General features: G+C 38.1%; 1 pseudogene across 1 annotated transcript in view; it reads right to left on the bottom strand.

Moving 5' to 3' along the window:
* The window catches only part of LOC143251800 (metabotropic glutamate receptor 4-like), a 61,840-nt pseudogene extending 59,913 nt beyond the window's left edge, over positions 1–1,927 (bottom strand). The window contains exon 1 of the transcript XR_013028651.1: positions 1,150–1,927. The product of XR_013028651.1 is annotated as a metabotropic glutamate receptor 4-like (transcript). The remainder of the gene's footprint in view (positions 1–1,149) is intronic.
* Between the last annotated feature and the right edge of the window lie 17,870 nt (positions 1,928–19,797).

Raw genomic sequence — 19,797 nt, 5'->3', positions numbered from 1 at the left:
AACGAATAGTGGGGCTGACCGTAACATTATAGCGCCCCCACGGCTGGAAGGGCAATCATGTTTGGTGTGACGGGGATTCGAACCCGCGACCCTCAGATTACGAGACGAGTACCATACCTGGCCTGAATTGAGATAAAGGTAAGATTAAAATAAGTAAACGTCTGTTGAAAATGGAAAATAATAAAATTTAAATATTCATTTTAATTTTAACTAAAGAATATTTTGTTAACTTAAACATTTAAATGTATTTAAACTGTTCTTTAAGCCTAACACTTTACTTTTATTTCAAATAGTCATAATATTGTAGTCGTGCAAGACATGCAATATTACAAACATTCCTGGCCCGGCATGGCCAAGCGTGTTAAGGCGTTCGACTCGTAATCCGAGGGTCGCGGGTTCGAATCCCGGTCGCACCAAACATGCTCGCCCTTTCAGCCATAAGGATGTTATAATGTAACGGTCAGTCCCACTATTCGTTGATAAAAGAGTAGCCCAAGAGTTGGCGGTGGGTGGTAATGACTAGCTGCCTTCTCTCTAGTCTTACACTACTAAATTAGGAACGGTTAGCGTAGATAGCCCTCGTGTAACTTTGCGCGAAATTCGAAACAAACAAAATCTAAGATACTGAAACTAAATATAAGTGTGAACAGCTTATATTTTAAAACCTGCAAATATTATTAATTGCACACGAAGCTAACTTCACTCTAATTTTGTGAACTGCTTAAATGCATTTTGATTATTAAACAAACAGTATTTCTACACAAACAAGTTCACTGCTCTGAGGAGCCAGTGACCCTTTCTTGTTTTTATCCTTGCTCTGTGTAAAGAAACAAAACGATTCAATTTCAATACAACTAGTATTTGATTACAAAAGTCATTATTTGCAAACAAAGATACTTGTACGCTGTTCTTATGAATTACTTAACCACATTTTAATTATTAATCATAGTTGATACTTATTCAAACGAGTTCACTGCTCTGAAAGAGGAATGCCTCTCCCTTGTGTTTACCGTCGCTCCATTAAAAAAAAAGCAATCCACTTCTGTACAAATAGTCTTTGCTTACAAGTCACGTGAATGTTAAAAAAAAAAATCAGGTTGTGTTCTAAACCCAAGTTTTACGTAAAGACTAATCACATGACTAGCTTACCTTTAATAAAATCCACAGCCTGTTCAAGCCCGTAAGTGTCTTTATCACAGTCATCCAGGATGTAAGCACCGAGTGTGATACCTGGTAGAAAGTTTTCCTGGCTATTCACCCAGTCGATGGTATATAACATACATTCCAAGGCCTGAATCCCACCTTGAGGCATTATTGGTCCACAGATCTGGGTGTCTTCGCGCTCGTGCACCATCATGAGCCCACCGAGAATAATGTCCCCTTCTATTTCGGCCACCCGTTTCACTGGCCACGTATAGTTTAGACTACTGTTTCTTTTGTTCCACGTCCAGCCCAACACCGATCGAGAGTATAAATTCCTTGCTCTCCAAGAATCGCCATTTTCTGAGTTCAAATGTTGAAAAATAGCTTCGGCGTCACTAAAATTTTGCGAGAGTAAATAGGCGAGTTCGCTAATTTTGGGTAAATGTCGGATATTTATACGCTGGCGGTAAGAGGCATCTGAATATTGATATAGCGACATCGACAACAAATGACTCACAAAGAAGGCCAATGATATTGTTGAAAGGTTTGAAACTTGAAGTGTGAAAAATCTACAAAGTGTTGGTGAAAGAAATGTTTCTGTAATCCGCGCCATGTTCCTTGGCTTAGGACTAAACTTTAGTATTAACATCAGTAAAAGTAAATCTCCAAAGAGGACAACGGAAAGTTAATATGTTTTAATCACACGTTTAGGGCGATGTACAAGATCAACTGGTGTAAAAGTTCGTGCCGGAACTTTCTATTCCGGTAACTGAAAAGTTTTGCTACCAACTGACGAACGCAACTGTTCAGTAAGTCTTGTGTCTTTCTGCTAATGACGATAGCATCATGACCCGCCCTCTAGTGATGTGAAACAGAAGCTTAGCATAATAATATTTAATCTGAGCTGCCAGTAGAATTTGAGTAAGGTATAAAGATTGTAAATGAAAAAAATGTTGTTTTTTTTTCAGTTAGAATGTGTTTACCTTAGCGCTGTTTTAGATTCAAACTAAGTTAGAAGACTATTTGATTGTTAAAGCATTTTATTCAGATAGTATAAATAATAATCTTGGAGAATGTTTAAAAAACATTTGCAGTCATAATGATTTATTTTCAGTCACCTAGTAACATTCTTAATAAGCCTGAGATAGTTTTAATGAAAAAACTAGAAGTTCAAGCAAGTACTTCGAAAAATCAATAACAATGTATATTTTAGATGAAGCTCGTAAAGAAACCCTTACAATATAGTTTGTTTGTCTGTTTTGAATTCGCTATCTGCGCTATCCGTCCCTAATTTAGCAGTGAAAAACTAGAAGGAAGGCAGCTAGTCATCACCACCCATCGCCGACTCTTGGGATACTCTTTTACCAACGAATAGTGGGATTGACGGTACCATTATAATGTCCACAGGGCTGAAAGGGCGAGCATGTTTGGTTTAACGGGGATTCTAACCCGCGACCCTCAGATTAGGAGTGGTGTAACCACGTGGCTATGCCGGGCTTACAATATAGATAAATATATCGCCGTACTTACATATACATATGTGTACTCTTAAAATAATATTGTACTGATAACAGCATCCAAAGAAGCTTGAAGTAGTCATTTTGAAAAGTATTCAAGAAAGCAAATGGAAGATTCATTAGTGTACAGTTAAACGAGTTTACATTCACTGGTCCATGATATAAGTGAGAAAAAATATCTTAATGTTTTTAGAGGGAGGGCAATATATATATATATATGTATATATTAAAACATTTCTTAATATAATTAAAGCAGGTTCTATACAGAAAGCAAGTAAACCATCTTCAAACAATACTTCTGATATTCTATCTACTTATAAAGTTAAAGGTGCTGAACATTCAATTTTTAGTGAGTAAAACTATTTTTAGACAGCGATATCAAAGAATATTAGCCCCAGTGGTTCAGCTGTATGTTTATGGACTTGCAACGCTAAAATCAGGGGTTCGATTCCCTTTGGTGGACTCAGCCCGATGTGGCTTTGCTATAACAAAAACACATACACACACTCGTGGCAACGGACAGAAAAATTAGAATTTCTACACTCCAATCAATTGTATAAAAACATATGACAATTTATAGCAGATTAAACGTCCATTGTATTTCTACACTTTTATTATTTCGGTTAAATATTTATTGCAATATATAATACTTTTTGCTGTTTTACTGTAATAATAACTGACCCACAGTGACTCAGCAAAATCCATACGGTCTTTTAGTTCTAAAAAGGTGGTTTTAAACGTGTGGTTGCACAAAAGAGACTGCACATTGTGTTGCTTCTCTGTAAACAAACTATAATAAGGCGAACGAGTGCAAACTAAAGTTAACAAGTTTGTCTTCTGCTTTCTTTTTGTAACATGCCAGGTAATCATATGGAGGACGGAAATTACTGAAATAACAGCTTGGGCTGTTAGAAAAAGTCCATTAGAAGGTCTTAAGTTCGTATAAGTGACCTAAAATGTGTGTTAGCTCCTCGATCAATGATATCTCATGAGAGATTTGCCAATAAAATGGACCGGGCTTGACTTATCATTGGTTATCATACTCGGAATGTTAATCCAAAGATTCATGGTTCGTGGCCTATTGCTTTAAAACACTCGATCCTCTTTTATGAGTTTCTGTGTGTGTGTGTGTTTTCTTACAGCAAAACCACATCGGGCGGTCTGCTGAGACCACCAAGGTGGAATCAAACCCCTGATTTTATCCTTGTAAATCTGTAGACTTCCCGCTGTACTAGCTGGGGGCATTTGATTTGGTAGATGCGCTATAAGATTATCGGTCATATAGCTCCAGATTATGGGTCATATACCTCCGTATCCATGCAAAACAAAATATGAAACAGATCTGCAAACCAATAAATTTATTTTAATTAACGCAAAATTTTTTTACTTGAACCACGTGATGGAACGGGCTTAAAAAAGTAGTAAAAAAACTCGAAAAACACTGAGTGAGATTTTATGAAGGAAAAAATCTCGAATAGGAAATAGGTTAATTCGTGTAAAATAGATAAAGAAAAAGCTGTTCTGAGAGAAATGTTTTTTTTAAATTTAGCACAAAGCTACTCGAGGGTTATCTGTGCTAGCCGTCCCTAATTTAGTAGTGTAAGACAAGTAAGGTAGCTAGTCATCACCACCCACCGCCAACTCTTGGGCTACTCTTTTATCTACGAATAGTGGGATTGACCGTCACATTATAATTCCACCACGGCTGAAAGGGCGAGCATGTTTGGCCCGACGGGGATGCGACCCTCATACTACGAGTCGCACGCCTTAACACGCTTGTCCATGTCCGGCCCTGAAGAGATATGAAGTGAAAAGATGTTTCAGTTGTGTTGGTAGCAGTAAAGAAAAGACGTTATCTTACGACGTTGTTGTTGTTTTGAATTAAGCACAAAGCTACACAATGGGCTATCTGTGTTCTGCCCACCACGGGTATCGAAACCAGATTTTTAGCATTGTAAGTTCGCAGACATACCGCTGAGCCACTGGGGGGTATCTTACGACGTACTGTTCCAGTATTTGGTCAGGGTTTTATATATATCCGTGATTTGAACTGACTAACTAGCTCGTATAAAGAAAAATGTTAGCACTTCCTTCAAGTCGCCCCCCCCCAGTGGCTCAGCGGTATGTCTGCAGACTTACAACGCTAAAATCCGGGTTTCGATACCCGTGGTGGGCAGAGCACAGATAGCCCATTGTGTAGCTTTGTGCTTAATTCAAAACAACAACCAATTCTTCAAGTTCTAATTATCCTGTCTTTCAGTTCAGTTTGTAATAGTTTTTTTTCTTCATTTTGCCTTACAGATGTGCCCCCCCCCACTAGTACAGCAGTAAGTCTACGGATTTACAACGCTAAAATCAGGGGTTCGATTCCCCTCTATGGACTTAGCAGATAGTCCGATGTGGCATTGCTATAATAAAAACAAACTTTACAGATGTATTTACTGACTTGGACCTAGTTTTAAAGCTATTTTTATCAGTCTGTTGAACAGCGGATAAGCTAAGTAATGTATGACGAAACGAGAAACTCGAAAAAAAAAGTGACTTTGAACACTTTCTCAAGAAATAAAGACCTCAGACTGAACTAAGTGCTTCCTTTAACATAAAGTGTCTTATTCCTTCTGGTTGTTATCCGCAAAATATGGCTAATAATACAACTACTTGGCTGAGCGGAAGTGCTCCTGAAAGAGATCGCACTAGTGAAATAAAGAAAGCCCTTTTATTTTGACACTTGATCAATAGTTTTCTTTGCACAAGTGTCTTCATATCGAGTTTGTTTTGTTGCCCTATTCAAGGATAGGCTTAGCATTAAAAGAAATTCCCCTTTCTTGTGCCTACGTTCATGTGTCAATCTAACCTCGTCAGTAATATTACAAACATATAACGTTCATAAATCTAAATAAGTTTGTTTATTTGTTTTGAATTTCGCGCATAGCTACACGAGGGCTGTAGGCATTAGCAGTCCCTGATTGAATAGTGTTAAACGATAGGTAAGACAGCTAGTCATTACCACCTACCGCCAACTCTTCGGCTGCTCTTTTTATCAACGAATAGTGGGATTTACCGTAACATTATAAATCCTCAACTGCTGAAAGGGCGAGCTTGTTTGGGGCTATAGGAAATCTAATTAGAGACGTGTGTTTAATTTGATTTAAGGCCATTTTGATTTTAATTGTACAATTGAGGAGGCTTAGGTCCAGTGCCGTAGCCAGGTGCAATATTTACGATGGCTCTTGAATTATGACCGATAGGCAAGGAGTGTATAAACCCTTGGAGACAAGCTGGGTGGAATGAAAAGCGATACATATGAAGTATTAGAATGCTAGTAGATTCTGACTAGGTGGACCTAAGTGCTGAGTGGATAGGTCGTGTATTCTCTTGTGTTAAGCCAATGTGATTCATTGTTGTTGTTTTTGTACCTAAAGACACTGCTACAACTGCACCTGTCTTTTGACGTATGCGGATAGCTTCAAAAGCCTGATCGAACACACAGTTGTCTATATAAATTGTGTATTAAACTGTTCATCGAACCTGCTACGGCATTGTATAAGTTTATGTATTTCCAAACAAAAATAAACGTTCTCACTGCAGTACTGGAATGATCTTGTAATCTTACGTATTAATTGCGTTCTTAAAGATTATTGAATTCAGTTAGTTTGTGATGTTAAGTATTGTGTTTGCGTTAAAGGTAAATAATTTATTTTAAAGAATTGGAAATTACAACCGAAACTACGTCTTATGCAGTGCACGTGGTCCAAACCAGAAACCCTAGGATTCAGCTGTATCTGCTCCTAATTTTGAACTAAGGACCAGAGGACCACCTGTCACCGGGGCCACCCACTCTTTAAAAGGAATAATGAGATTGACTGTCATTTTAATGAAGTAACTGCAGCTCGATCTGAGCATGCGACACGTATTACGTTTCTAACCTTGGACTGTTCTATTCACAACCCGGTATGTTAACCAATAGAGACCCAAAAAGTCACGTGAACTATCGGTCTAACATTTCAACTACGTCTTCACCGTTTTTAGATTTTTTCTCTCATTCGGATTAATGACAGCTGATTTAGAGCAGCAAAACTATAAGGCGAAAGCACGTGCAGATACAAAACTGTTGGTTAGACCAAGCAAACTAGATCAGCAGTTTCTAGCTCAAGTATTCAAAATAATCAAATTAATGGAAGGTTATTATTCATCGCCAACTTTTCAGCAAAAAATTTACTAAATTATATGGAATATACTAAGTAAAGAGCGTTTAGCGTCACGCGATATTAGCTTAAGCAATTAACATTAAAAATGACCCTTGATATGGCTGTACCGATTGCATCAGGTGATGACATGAAACTTTAAATCTAAATTCCATAGTGTTACTATAAAGAAAGCTATTATCACTGTTTAGAGAGTAAAAACTACCTCTGTATATTATAAAGAATCTGGTTGGTTCTGTAAAAGTTGGCCTGTTTCGAATAATAAGGTTGTGTTTCTAAAGTTAATGTTGATTACTATGGAATGTCACTTTATAATTTGCTGTGGTTTGTTGGTATGTATTGATAAAACTCATGATATCTTATCAAAACACGTTAGGTGTAATAAAATGGTACAGCCAAAAAAAAAAAAAAAAAGGATCCAGCGTGCGACTAAAAGTTTGTTTGTTTGTTTTTAAATTTTGCACAAAGCTACTCGAGGACTATCTGCGCTAGCCGTCCTTAATTTAACAGTGTAAGACTAGAGGGAAGGCAGCTAGTCATCACCACCCACCGCCAACTGTTGGGCTACACTTTTACCAACGAATAGTGGGATTGACCGTCACATTATAAAGCCTCCACGGCTGAAAGAGCTACTACGTTTGGTGTGACAAGAATTCGAACCCGCGATCCTCGGATTACGAGTCGCACGCCATAACCACCTAGACATGCCGAGCCTGTGTCAAACTGGAAGCTACTCTTATAGCAATGATAAGACCTTTACAGCGAATATTTTTTAATTAGTTAACTAAGCCTCGTTTGTTGTTTCACTCACCATCGTGCGTAAAGTTGAACAAAAAATGCAGTCTTGCTAACTAATGAATTAATATTTGTTATCAACTTCATGTTATTAGCGTTTGGCCGCTAATTTTGATTTCATTCCGCTCACTGAATCTTTTTTTTTAGGGGGTTACACATTTTTCACACTTAAAAGTGTTTTTTATTAGATTAATTTAATCCAATTCTGCCTAAAAGAATTCCAAGTCCCGAGGGTATTGAGGATTCTTTCTTGTTTTTGTTTTTTATTTTTGCAACATATGTACCCTCAAGTAGCTCGGCGGTAGGTCTGAGAGCTCACACTGTTAAAAACCAGGTTTAGGTACTCATGACGGGCACAGAACAGATAGCCCATTGTGTAGCTTTACAAACAAACGTAATATTTGTACTAGAAACCTGAATATGTATCATAATGCTCTTTTTATATACGCTGGACAATATAAATACCCTGTATTGTTTGTTTGTTTGTTTTTAAATTTCGCGCAAAGCTACTCGAGGGCCATCTGCGCTAGCCGTCCCTAATTTAGCAGTGTAAGACTAGAGGGAAGGCAGCTAGACATCACCACCCACCGCCAACTCTTGGGCTAATCTTTTACCAACGAATAGTGAGATTGACAGTCACTTATAACGCCCCCACGGCTGGGAGGGCGAGCATGTTTGGTGCGGCCGGGATTCGAACCCGCGACTCTCGGATTACGAGTCGAACGCCATAACAAACTTGGCCGTGCTGGGCCCCAGAAATACCCTGTAAGACACTTGAATCTTCGATGTCAGACAGATTGTAGTTTTTTGTCTCTCAATGCCTCAAGTGGCACAGCAGTATGTTTGAGGACTTTTACTGCTAGGAACCAGGTATCGATATCCTTGGCGGGCAGATCACAGATAACTCTTTGTGTAGCTTTGTATAAAATAACAAACAACCAATCAGGCTTTGTAACTCAGTCAATTTGCGTTTTCATACTAAACTGAATATCTCACGAACCTGTAATAAAACATTTTAAGAACGAGGTGGTAAAGTGTCTTTGAAAATCGAACAACAAAAACACAGTAAGAGTTAGATTTCATATATTAAGATCAATAATCATCAATGAACTGGAGGCAGAAAACATTTTTGATTACTCGGTAATTTGAGGATTGTACTGATTAGCTTAAACTTGAAGAACATTTTAAAATCAATTGTATACGCCGTACCACATTTATTTTACGACGTACACATTTTCTAGCAACTGTATTTCTAATTTTCGCCAACCCCACCTGGAGAAACGTTTGTTGAATAAATCGAACTAGTTTAGCACAAGGCCACACAAAGGGCTATCGGTACTCTGCCGGTCAAGGGTATCGAAATCCGGTTTCTAGCGTTGTAAGTCAGCAGACATACCCTTTTTCTTTATACGTTTAACACGAATAAAATAAGTATACACTTATTTCTATAACTCATGCGTCTTTATATAATTTACAAACAAAATTCGAGGCTCTTTAGCCGCGGCACAACAACTCATAGGGTGGCTCTGAGTTTGTTTTATTGTCTTGTTTTTCAAGTGCAAACTTTTGGCCCACAGCATCGTCGTCTCTTGACCGATTTGAGATCGAATTACAGTTTTGGGCTTAGGCGGTCAAACCCTTTCGATTAGTGTATTTTACCACACCCGAGCCTCTTATAGATGAATTTACTCTAATCGCGACTAAAGGAATTTCAGTTTGAAAGTGGGGTGTTAGAAATTGTGAGGTGTAGTAAAATCGAAACTGGTGTACGTGCGCCCCTCGCTAGGTGTTGCTGGCGCACATAAATATAACTAATAAAAAAGTGGAAAAAGTCTCACTGATTACATTATTCCAGGCTATTATTATTATTTTTTTAGTTTTGTTTCTACGCTCTCAGGGCCAGGTGGTTAAGGCACTCGATTAGTAATCCGAGAATCGCGGGTTCTAATGCCTGTCACAATAAACGTGCTCGCCCTTTCAGCCGTAGGGCGTTATAAAATGTCGCAATAGGAGCTATTTACGCCTATGTTAGCGATTAATTCAACTAAAACGGGAACGGGCAATCAAAAGAGGAGATACTGAAGGAGAAAAAAAAATGGAATTGGATTCGCATAACTCACGAAATTCGGAGAAATCGAGCATGGCCACTATTTTGGCTTTCATCTATATAATCGTTAACATTACGTGCTTTCATTCGGTGTACTACACAGAAGTGAATTCAGTATTTTATAAGTTACATTTTGGCTCTAATCTATATCGTTTGTTTAGTTCCGATCGTCAGTTCTTAACAATCTGTCATAGTAACACTCAGTTTTGCCTTTTCTGAAATCATACATTACTATCAACAGTTTATTTTCAATTATTTTATTCACTCCTTTCACCAGGGTTTCCAACAGCATATACAAAAACACGCCATGAATTGTTATTCAATTTGTGTCAGAGATATTTGGTTTGAATCAGTTGAAATCTAGAGATAAGTGTATTTGTTTATCAATTTATCCAACGCAAGAACAACTCTCGGCACACTGTAGGCACGTGCCAAGTTAATAGCATTGTTAGTTCACGAAGCAATCCTTTACGCTTCAGTCATAATTTCGACATGTGGAACTAAGCGAGAGATATCATGAAATTTCTTTTCAGATTCGTTTACAGTAAGTTACCTTTTGTCAAAGTTATCATTTGTTTGTAGGTAAACCAAATCTTTTACAGTGATTGAGTTTCGATAAGCTTTCCCAGCGCGTGGACCAAGCGGTAAGACTAGGCAACATAGACTGCTACAGACTTTATTAGAACGTTGAGGATAGGCAACATAGGCGACTACAAACTTTGTCATCACGTGGACCAAGCGGTAAGACTCACTGAATTATCTTGAACAACTTTTGGTTTATTTTTTAGGCCTAGGAACCAAAAATTATTGTATTTAAGCCTACAAACACACACACCCATAAGTTCTGTGATCACTTGGTAGCAACAACGCAATACGCAATTTCGTTCTAAAGGGAAAATTTTGATTTTTGTTCAGAAATTCTTTTTTAGAAAGAAATAATAAATACAATTTTTGACGTCACCGTATTTAGGGTAACTACTAATTTATTGAATGATAATTAGCAGTTGTATTACGTTGCTCAGTTGTAAATCACTAAATTTTAACCTTGTAACTGTAATAGCAGTGCAATCGTAAAGCCCTGACCGTGGAATATATTTATAATGTTTTTTTGTTTAAATTCTTTTCGTAATTTCATGTAATACTTTGAGACATACTAACGCTGCTTTTGTATCTTTAAATTGTATACTGAACGAAGTACTTCGGAATAAAATAAAAGTTTTCCATGAAATAATAATTTAAACTTATTTCGATAAATATTGAACATATTCTGTCTAGAAACAATAGGAAAAAAGCATGGGAACGTTTTCGTACTAAGCCTAATTATGAAATACTTTAATTGTTTGTTTGTTTTGAATTTCGCGTCAAGATACACGAGGGCTATCTGCGCTAGCTGTCCCTAATTTAGCAGTGTAAGACTAGAGGGAAGGCAGCTAGTCATCATCATCCACCGCCAACTCTTGGGCTACTCTTTTGCCAACGAATAGTGGGATTGACGGTACATTATAACGCCCCCACGGCTGAAAGCCCGAGCATATTTGATTCGACACTAAAGAGCAAAGGGATAATATAACTCAAAAAATCGAAAGTTATCAAAATGAAGAATTCCTGTTAGTGGCTTGATTAAATAAACGTAGGCCAAGTCAGATAAACTATAGGTCACTTATTCTGTAAACCTATTCAGTGACGATATATACATATGTATAATACACTGCTAGCCAAAATCTTAAGGCCAATGAACATAAAGAAAAAATATGCATTTTGCGTTGTTAGACACAACCACTTATTTGAGTAAAGCTTCGAAAATGAAAATAAGAAAAGGGAAAATAAAAATAAAAACTTTTTTAGGGAAATGTGAACACTGTGAAATTAGCCTAAATAGTAGCCTGAAAAGTTTGAGACCATACCAAAAAGAGGTCCTAAACAGGGTAGGAAATGCCCAACAAGAGATCTCAGTAGTGAGTTGTACGGCCATCATTGCAAATAATTTCAAATATTTGCTTTGACATGGTTGATACAAGCATTTGAAGTAGGCTGGCTGAAATGTTATTCCAAGTGGTGAAGATGGCTTTGCAAAGATCATGCACTGTTTGGAATTGACGTCTATTTGTATAGACTTCCCTTGCCATCCCCAAACATTTTCAATGGGGTTAAGTTCGGGCGAACACGCTGGATGGTCCAAAAGAATCATGTTATTCGCCAAGAAAAAGTCCTTTGTCCTGCGGGCATTGTGGATTGCTGCGTTGTTCTGCTGGAAGATCCAGTCATTTCCACACAAGCGAGGACTTTCAGTCATTAAGGATGCTCTCTCCAATATGCCAATGTAGCGAGATGCTGTTTGACGCCCCTGTATAACCTGAAGCTCCATTGTTCCATGGAAGGAGATAGCACCCCAGATCATGATGGAACCTTCTCCACTGTGTCGTGTAGAAATTGTCTCTGGTGGGATATCCTTATCGTGCCAGTAACGTTGGAAGCCATCTGGACCATCCAGGTTATTTTTTTTTTCATCAGAGAACAAAACCTTCTTCCACTTTTCTACATCCCATGTTTGATATTTCTCAGCAAATTTAACCGAGCTGTTTCGTGGTGTGGAAGGAGGTGTAGCTTTTGAAGACGTTTACGGTTTTTAAAGCCTTTCTCTCGTAGATGCCGTCTTATTGTTTTTGAGCTGCATTCTGCGTCCGTAAGGGCCTTAATCTGGTTCGTTGATCAGCTGGTGTTTTGCCGGACAACCCGTCGAATCTATCTGCTCAACGCCAGCGAAATTTTCTTGGGCCGACCACTGAAAATTCTCCTTCCATATCCCTCAGGGTCTTTTAAGTAATTTACAACCACAGTTTTACTTCACTCAATCTCACCAGCGATGGCACGTTGAGAGAGACCTTGCTTTTGCAGCTCGACAATTCTGTCAACTTTTTTAGCCTTTGCCACACAGGAGATGTCAGTGGCAGATGTTAACGTCATGCTTGAACACAAATGACTAAATTTCGTTACGTATTTTCCGATTAACGCTTCGTTTCAGTGTGGTCTTAAACGTTTGACCATTTAGGCTAATTTCATAGTGTTCACATTTTCCCTATTAAATGCTAAATCGTTTATTTTTATTTTCCCTTTCCTTATTTTCATCTTTCGAAGCTCTACTCAAATAAGTGGTTGAGTCTAACAACGCAAAATGCATATTTTTTTCTTTATGTTCATTGGCCTTAAGATTTTGGCCAGCAGTGTATATATATATATGTACAAGTGGTGAACAAAAATGTGACTTCCCTTGAAAATGTTGTTAATTTGTTATAACTCTTATTAGATAACAGAACAATATGTAAAAACTATAGCATTTTAGAATGAATTTGACCAAATCTGTTCAAATTTGATCTCGAATCTTAATTTCAACAATGGCTTTCGTAAGAAAATTGTAGTTACATTTTCTCATGAAATGTGTTGTGGACCTGCTGCAGTTTCTTACCTTATTCCAATTAGCCTAAAAATGATCAAAATAAAAAACGTACAAAAGTAAAAACATTTCTCAATACACAGATAACGATTTAATCGATTTTAGCAGAAATTATAGAGAAAAAAACAACCCAATAACGTTTAAAAAACTGTGACAGAAAACGAGCGATTTCAATAACTTAGAAAAGAAATATCAAACGTTAAATAAATGTATTAAAGTTAATAAAAACATTTCAGAGAAAAGAAGGTTAAATAAACAACGAAACCCAAGGAAACGGTTTTGAAAGAAAAAAAAACATTTTCCTTATTTTTTTTTCAAATGATTTATATGTTTTGCTTGTGGGATTTTGCATAAAGTTATTTGAGGGGCTGTCCACTAGTCGTCCTTTAATTTTGAAATCATGGACCAGAATGGAAGTAGCCAGCTAATCAACAGCACCAACCGCTTACTGTTGGGCTACTTTAATACTCCTGTAGCGCACCCACGGTTTCAAACTGCGGAGGATGCTTTAATTTTGTCGACAACGAGACACGAACTGCGTGCCCCCAGCTCTACAGTCCAACACGCCGAACACTTTGTCGACAACGAGACACGAACTGCGTGCCCCCATCTCTACAGTCCAACACGCCGAACACGAACTGCGTGCCCCCAGCTCTACAGTCCAACACGCCGAACACTTTGTCGACAACGAGACACGAACTGCGTGCCCCCAGCTCTACGGTCCAACACGCCAAACACTTTGTCGACAACGAGACACGAACTGCGTGCCCCAAGCTCTACAGTCCAACACGCCAAACACTTTGTCGACAACGAGACACGAACTGCGTGCCCCCAGCTCTACAGTCCAACACGCCAACCACTGAGCCACACTCTCCATCAAAAGGATTCTTATTTTCTGAGTTGAAAAGTTAAATGTGCTTTTATGAATAGGAAAACAATAAAGAGGAAACTATGTCGAGCTTCACGACATATCTGCAGATAATTTTGTTCCTTAGTTTTATCTCTGTGTTGTATAGCTCTATTCCTGGTTCTCAGGTAACATTAGTCGCTCTGGAAAGTTTACAACTCTATTATTGTATCTCAACAACACACCTTGTTTTCGATCCGAACAAGTTGTCTTTGTTGCTTTTAGGTTTCAGGCTTGACCTTGGTCGAAGACGACTTCGTTTTCTCGGCGCGGCCAAACGTTTTGAACACCATGATGCGATTAAATGAATCGTGGAAAACTGGTCAACAACAGAGACGACCTCGATATGACATCGTTGATCTATAGTCTAATCCATCAAAACTGGTTCGGTTGATGATCACAGATGTCACTGCTGTGTGATACGAGATCTTTACTGTTAAGTCTGACAGTTTTATTTGAATGGTGGAAGCAATAAATGCGACAGAAAACGAGCTCGAAGATTCGAAAACCAAAAACCAAACAAGAGGGAATCGTCAATAGCTGCGGCATTTGAATTTTGTTGATGCAGATTTGGAGTAATGTTTCGTTTGGTTTGTTTTGAATTTGGCGCAAAGCTACACAAGGGCTATCTATGCTAGCCGTTTCTAATTTGGCAGTGTAAGAGTAGAGGGAAGCCAGCTGGTCATCACCACCCACCGCCAACTCTTGGACTACTCTTTTACCAATGAATAATGGGACTGACCGTCACATTATAACGCCCCCACGGCTTTAAGGGCGAGCATGTTTGATGTTACGGGGATGAACTATTTCATAAGAATGTTTTAACACCTTTTTAGTCCTGTGTGATAAGTTCAGTTTTTTAACACGATACATAAACATACTTGGGTTTTAAGTATAGTCAGTTTACTCGGTGCTGTTGGTCTGAAATAATTTAGGTGTTTGAATCGCACGTGACGTAGCGTCACAATTAACTGTCCAGTATTATTCAGCAGATTTTGATAAGCAACGAATTAGGGAACTCGTTGAGCTTGTACGTTATTTACTCTTTGCGTTTCGATGAGGAATAGAAACAAATATATAAAGAAACTTTTCGTCCTATGTTTTGCCCGTTGGAAGAGCGAGCGGTGAGTCTGCGGATTTACTTTCTTAAAATTCGTGGTTCGATTTAGCATAGCAGGTAGCCCAGTGTGGCTTTGTTCAGAAATAAACAAGTCATAAATCAGTCCGTTGAGAGCAACATTAATCATATATGTTTTGATAATCTCCTTTAGAATAATCCGATAAGCATATTATATAAATAATACACTTTTTGAGTCTCTGTAATAACCTGGCCCGACATGGCCAGGTGGTTAGGGCGCTCGACTCGTTATCTGAGAGTCTCCGTTTCGAATCGCCCTCAGACCACACATGTTTGCCCTTTCAGACGTGGGGGGGGGCATTTTAATAATGTTACGGGCAATTTTTTTATTTGTTGGTGAAATAGTAGCCCAAAAGTTGTTGTGGGGGTGATGTAAATCTGCCTTTTTTCTAATCAATGACACAACACTATGTCTGCGGACTCACACCGCTGAAAACCGGTTTTCGATACACGAGGTGGGCAGAGCACAACTATTTTATTATGTAGCTTTATGTTTAATTCTAAAAACAAACCGTCTAGTTATAAACTGCTAAATTAGGGACGGTTAGTGCAAATAGCCCTGGTGTAGCTTTGCGCAAAATTAAAAAAAACAGACAAACAAATTTTGATAATTTGCTGACCACTAGTGACCATGCTCTTGCTAGTGGTTTAATCCCATGAACACAACAGTTAGGGTCAGTTAGTGCAAATAGCCCTGGTGTAGCTTTGCGCAAAATTCTAAAAAGAGACAAACAAATTTTGATAATTTGCTGACCACTAGTGACCATGCTCTTGCTAGTGGTTTAATCCCATGAACACAACAGTTAGGGACAGTTAGTGCAAATAGCCCTGGTGTAGCTTTGCGCAAAATTCTAAAAAGAGACAAACAAATTTTGATAATTTGCTGACCACTACCATGCTAGTGGTTTACTCCATGAACACAACAGTTTCAAGTACATGATTACTTACTCACTAGAATAGTGTAGAAACTTTCTCAAAAACTAGATCACTAGAGCTTCTTGTTTTCCAAGTTACGTTATTCTAAACTACGTAGATCCGGCATAGTCAGATGGGGCGTTATAATTTGACGATCAATCCCACTATTCGTTTGTAAAAGAGTAGCCCAACAGTTGGCGGTGGGTGGTGATGACTAGTTGCCTTCCCTCTAGTCTTACACTGTTAAATTAGGGACGACTAGCGCAGATAGCCCTCGTGTAGATTTGCCAGGCTCGAGCTCCCCAGTGGCTCAGCGGTATGCCTGCTAACTTACAACACTAAAAACCGGATTTCGATACCCGTGGTGGGCAGAGCACAGATAGCTCATTGTGTAGCTTTGTGCTTAATTCAAAACAACAGCAACAGCGTTACCCAACATACTGTGCCTTATTTTTTCGTCAACTCAACCGTTTCTCTTCTCAGAAGTTTTATTTATTGTTCGGATCTAATTGCCTTTACATTAGTTACTTTCACGTCGTTCGTCACGTGGTTCCTTTTCGATTTGTTCAACTTCAGTAATGTTGCCTTGTTCCTTGTTGTTTGGTCATATTGTAATGACAATTCCAACAAATGTTGATTATCCCCTGAAACAGAACGAGTCTGATGCAAAAGTTACTAAGAGAAGTCTAATATTACATAGATGATGACATCAGTAACATTGGAAAACCAACAGTGAATAACTTATTCTTATTCATAGAGATCACATTACTATCCTTTATTGTTAGTGTTGTTATTGAGCTGAAAGCCTGTAAAACGACAATTTATATGCACACAAATATAACAGAGTGTTTGGCACAATGAAGCCATCACTCTAAGTCGAAACCAATAACTGTTCTTTTTATCATATTCAGCTAACCATCTGCCGGGGGAAAGATAAATTAACCATTCGAATCAGGATGAATCATAACCAGGATGAAGCCTGTCATTCTCACGTTCAAGCTGTGCATAAGACTGCCGATCGATTTTTATTTTCTTTTATGTGTCATTTCTTATATATATATATGTTATGTGTGTATCGGTTTACTTACGCATAAGAATATTATTGTCATATTCCGCTTACAGTCATCTAGAATGCTTGCCACGTGAAACATGCATCATTATTTTGTCAGCAGTCTCGTGAGTAAATATATATATATAGTAAGAAAGCTAACTAATTTTAAAGCACTTATCTGGTTGCCTGCTCTGTGTCAGTTAAAGACTTTTCGATAAAGTTAGTCAGGTTCAAACGAGATACTGTTGTGTGAAGTCTTCAAATATTACATATGTTCAGAGTAGAAAGTTTATTCTTTGCCAAACTTCTCTCTTACCATCAAATATTCATCTTCATTGTCTATTTCTTTTCGCTTTACGTTGTTATCAACCAAAATGTTTATAATTATAGGACTGGCACTTTGATTTAGAGCAAAGACACATTAGGTTATCTGTTGTGTTCCCGGCGGAGAATCGAAGCCCAGCTTTTAGCGTCGTGAATCCGTAGAATTACCACTGTCTCACTGGGAGACGTAATTCTAAGTGTTATAAACAACGTACGTATCAATTGTAGCTTCCTACAGTTCCCTTAGGACCAAACAGGCTAGTGTTTAGCGTTCCGAGCTGTAAATAAGAAACACTAAAGTTCGAGCAATGATATTTCACTAAAGAGGTTCTAAATCTTTAGTTATGAGTGTGCTAGTGACTTCTGATATTCGGTTTAAAAAGCTGACCTCTCGTTGCACAGAAATTCTATGTTACGTACGGCTATTTTAGGATTCAAAGTTTTAAAGAGTAATAACCTTTTTTTTTCCTTTATCCAATACGAATGTTAGTTAGATGACTGCCGCAAAAATGTTTAAACCTTATTTGTTTCTTATTTTTACGAAGGGCATGTGATGAAGTTATTACTACGCTATACAAAATAGTTCTGTTTTAAAAGTATAAAAAAGCGTAAAATTCCGTTATACGAACAAAATAAAATGAAAACACATTTTTCCAAATGATAAAATTACAACATAAAAGTACACGCTCATTACGTTACACGAAAAATCATAAATAATAAATAATAATGAATAATATATTTATATTTTAATCTTAACAATGAAGTCGGATTACGAATTAAAATTTGCAGACAAAATTCTGATATTATTGAATAACCGAAAGGTCACAAAACAAAGTGTACAAAACAACACAATGAGCTGCCTGCCCTGTACCCGCCACAGGGATCGAACTTCTAATTTATATTTATATATACAGTGGCACATCGGTTCTTGAACTTAATCAGTTCCAGAAGGCTGTTCGAAAACCGAATCAATTTTTCCCATAAGAAATACTGTAAATTAAATTAATCCGTTACAGACCTCCAAAAATTACGCATTATGAAGCATTTTAAATAAAAATATTGTTTATTTATACCTGTATAATAATACTTACATGTCAACCACAAAAACTATAAACACAATAAAAAAACAATAAATGAAAATTTAACTGCACTTTACCTGTGCTGAGGAGAGTTGATGGGTATAAGTGAAGGTGGTGAGGAACTTGGAGTAGGAGGGTTATTATTGTTTGGAAGGAGTCACCTTCCTTAAAAACGTCAGGTAACTCTCCTTCTGGGGTTCTTTCTTTTTTCTGTCTCTTTGTACTGCTACAACCTGCTTGAGACTCACTGGACCTATTTCTCACTAAAAACTTGTCCAATGGGGTTTGTTTCTGCCTGGCACTATCCCCACGTCTCATACACTATGTATGCCACTTCTCTTTCTAAATTTTCAAACCACCCCTACTAGCCTTAAAGGCATCATTTGTATCAGCACTCGTTCCAGGGGTGTTTTTCAGGAGGTCAGCATTTAACTGCTTTGCTTTCTTACAAATGATGGTCTCAGAAATGCTATCACCAGCTAACTGTTTTTCGTTTACCCAAATCAACAACAGTTTTTCTACCTTTTCCATTGTTTGTGGAAGATCTTTTTTCACCTCTATTGTGGCTCTAACAACTTTTCTTTTTCGTTTGCTGCTTTCATTATCCTTCTTTGACCCCATGGTGGCTTATTTAATCAGAATATTAAGAGAAACAACACAGTAAAACGAGAACGTTCACAGCAGATTTTAGTGGGGGTGTGGACTGAGCGACAGGTGCAGGTAAAATGTTTTGGGCAAGCTTGGCATGGGCCGAAAATGGTCGAAGGGTCGTTCGGGTCATCAGTCGGGTTATTTTCAGGGTTCGGGCCACGACAGCTTGGTTCGGGAACTGAGTTTGTGTTCGACAACCGAGACATTTTCTTCTCAAACAATATGTTCGAAAACAAAATTGTTCAAGAAGGAGTCGTTCGAGAACCGAGGTGCTACTGCATATTATTCGATGTTTCTGTTCATGTTACTTTGGAACCCACGTCATTCATACACGTCATTGTATCATCACATATAAATTATAGGGCCAATCGTGAATCAGGAATTCACAGTGCGTTAGGTCCGACATGACCAGGTGGTTAAGGCGTTAGACTCGTAATACAAGGGTCGAGGTTTCGAATCCCTGTCACGCCAAACTTGCTCGCCCATTCAGCCGTGGGGGCGTTATAATGTTATG

The sequence above is a fragment of the Tachypleus tridentatus genome, chromosome 6 (genome assembly GCF_004210375.1).
Source record: "Tachypleus tridentatus isolate NWPU-2018 chromosome 6, ASM421037v1, whole genome shotgun sequence".
Lineage (NCBI taxonomy): Eukaryota > Metazoa > Arthropoda > Merostomata > Xiphosura > Limulidae > Tachypleus > Tachypleus tridentatus.
This window is presented reverse-complemented; position numbering and strand designations above follow the sequence as displayed.